This window comes from Hippocampus comes, unplaced genomic scaffold (genome assembly GCF_001891065.2).
Source record: "Hippocampus comes isolate QL1 unplaced genomic scaffold, H_comes_QL1_v1.1 scaffold610, whole genome shotgun sequence".
Taxonomy (NCBI): domain Eukaryota; kingdom Metazoa; phylum Chordata; class Actinopteri; order Syngnathiformes; family Syngnathidae; genus Hippocampus; species Hippocampus comes.
In genome coordinates this window covers 30949-33907 of record NW_017805377.1, presented here as the reverse complement: position 1 = coordinate 33907, position 2959 = coordinate 30949, and the positions used below count along the sequence as shown (strand labels likewise).

Here is a 2959-nt window from a genome sequence, read left to right as displayed (position 1 = left end):
GGGGGGGGGGGGGGGTATTCACAAGCAAAGAAAATGTTTTCTTCTTACAAGCAATGCTTAGGTGAGCAATAAAAGTTGTTCAAGGGGAAATGGAAAAAAAGATAACAGAAAATTGTCAATAATTTCAGGCAAAAAATCTATTATAATTGGCAGCCATTGAAATGCATTGGGGGCGGGGTATTTTATGCATTTGATATTTTTTTAAATTAATCAGCCAATGAATCGGTAATACTTTTTCTGACCAAAATCGACATGAGCCTCAAAAATTAATTTTGTTCGAGCCCTTTTGTGTGACTTCCAGGTGACTAGAAGTGCACTTTTCTCTAAAATATGTTGAATTTGAAAGTGTAAATCCTTAGGAGCTCCTTTAAGGGTCCCACTTTAGTTCTACTTAAGGATGAGCATAGTAGAGGATTAATTGATAGTGAATAATTGCGTCCATAAATTGTGATGAATTGACACAATTAAGGCCAAATGGAGAGCCCTGCATAACTGCCACCAAGAGAAGTGCTGCCCTTTCTCAACTAGTTTTTCTTGATTTCTGCAGACAGCAATGTCACTCTTGGGAACTGAACTGCATCAACGCCGTGAGAACAATTTCGGGAAGCATTATTCTGCTCTGTATGACATGAGCATGACAACAGTAGGTCAGAACAGAAGTTCTCCCATGTAATGAATTGATTATTTGAGATTTTTTTTGGGGAGGAGTTAAATGCCTATCAATGATTTATTAAAAAAAAAAAAGAGAGAGAGAAATGGAATTGGAGATGTTTGAGCTCTCTGTTTAAAGACATGTTAACAAGAATTGGGCGTTGCGGCTTTCTCCATCTCCATCTGGCACCCAGAGGAAGGAGTCACAGCAGAGGCCTCACGATGCACACCCACTCCACTCTCACCACGCATGCACAGTCACGAACACACACACATACTCTCACACGTTGACGTCTTAACTTGAAACGTACTCGAAGTGCTACACTGAAAAAAAAAAGTACCTAAAACTAAGCCTGATCAGTCGGTTGAAATTAACCAAAAGGTCATTTGCCTTTCATCCTGTCGAGGAGACGAGTTGTTTATGGTTGCACGTTGCGATTGACTGCCAGCCAATCCGGCGTGTAGTCTGCCTTTTGCTCAAAGTCAGCTAAAATAGGCACCAGCTCTCCACAATCCTGAAGAGAATGAGCGGCCGCTTCATTCAGAGAATCCTACGAGCAACCCAAACCTTTGATTTTTTAAGATCAAGAATTTGCAAAATGATATCCCGAAACAAAATGCCTCCCGATTGTTTCGCCAATAACTGGCACACAAGAAAAGACGTACGTGAACAGCTGTTCCTGTTGCTTCACTCTCACATCAATCTAATTGGAACGTTTAAAAAGCAAAGCGAGGGTATCGGGGATTGCAAATGGAAGAACGTCCACATTCACCGACAGCTGTTTCACCCTCCGGCTCGCTAAATTAACTCTCAATCCATTTACCAGCATTGCAGCTTAAGTCCTCCCTCCAGTTTGGCCGTCGTCTTCCTCCTAATCGAGTTTCTCGTAATTCCCACAAGGCGAAAGCAATGTAAGAGCCTCCTAATTCAGGGGGGGTAAAGATTTTGTTTCAGTGTACAACTGCACCTTGTGATCGCGCGCGACACGATGAAAACAACCTTCATAAATCCAGAGACAAATCTTCCTTCCAAATAAATGATCAGCCTTGTATCGCTCTTATCTTTCCCTTTGAAACCGAAACTTTGATGGAGGATGTCGAGCGGCGGTAACCTGTCTGACACCATGTTCCGAGCGCTTTGATTCTGGACGAGTGGGCTGCTTGGATAAACACGCGCGCGTGCGCACACAGCCGCTAACCTTGAGGTGAGAGGCGATGAAGAATGAACTTTTCAAGCCTTTCATGGTGCATTTTCCACCTCGACCTTGTTGTGTTGGTCCGTGGAGATCCAGGGAGATCTTTGCAAGACACAAATAAGCAGCCTCGTCTGAAGACTCCTTTAATGAGGCTTTAATTGCCTTATTAGCTCCTGCTATCGACGGCAAAGGGAGGTGAGGAAATGGGTCAGGCAATGGAGGGAAGCCAGGCGGTAACAAGGTAGAAAATGCACGCAGTGTAAACATCTCGGTTCAATGGTTGCGCCGTGTAGAGGGAAGGTCATGTCTCGCGCAACAGAGTTGTCTGGTGATAAAAAAACACTCAGGTACAGTGCCGCTGATACAGTGAAACTCCTCTACAACGAAATGATGTTTGCAGCAAGAAAATTTTCACAACAGGGGGGGGTTTTCACTGTAGCAAATTTGATCTCAGATGTAAACATACATGCACACACACACACAAACGTATGTGTACTCTTTATTTTTATTCCAATGGTGCATAAGTATGAGCATACACTTATTTGACACTTCATATAGTAAGTGCAGAAAGAAAAAAAGGGAAAGAAATTGCGAAATTTACGATCAGCATTCACTTTCACTTCTTGGATAATGTCTTGTATGTTGTTTCCTCCGTCTTTAATTTTGATCACTTTTCCCCTCTCATCCAGCGTCAGAGCTCTTCTTGTCTTAGCTGCTTGACATCCAGAGGTCCTTTTTGTAGCCATTTTAGCAATGCAACGTTCTTGCTGCGTCTGAAACTAACCATAACAAATACTTCCTGGACTACTGCGCATGTGTAAACCAGTGTGGTGGTTGCTGTTGCCGTTTCCGAACGAAGCAGTAGAGGTCGCTGTTGGATTAGACTTCGTTGTAGTGAGTCTCGTCTCAAGGCAAGAGCAGAGAAAAAGATTTCGTATAACGCAACAGGGTTTTTTTTTTCGTTGTATGGGGGACAGGAAAGAGGGAATGGTGTTAATGCATGACGATTTTTTCCACACTAGTTTGTATTTTCACCCATGTAGGTTTCGTTGTAGAGGAGTTTCACTGTAATGACGACACCTACAGATGCGGAATGTGTGGTTGACACAAGA

General features: G+C 43.0%; 1 long non-coding RNA gene across 1 annotated transcript in view; it reads left to right on the top strand.

Moving 5' to 3' along the window:
* LOC109517142 (uncharacterized) overlaps window positions 1-1184 on the top strand; it is a 3748-nt gene extending 2564 nt beyond the window's left edge. Inside the window, exon 3 of the long non-coding RNA XR_002168494.1 lies at window positions 548-1184. This is a non-coding gene — a long non-coding RNA (uncharacterized LOC109517142). The remainder of the gene's footprint in view (window positions 1-547) is intronic.
* Window positions 1185-2959: the final 1775 nt, after the last annotated feature.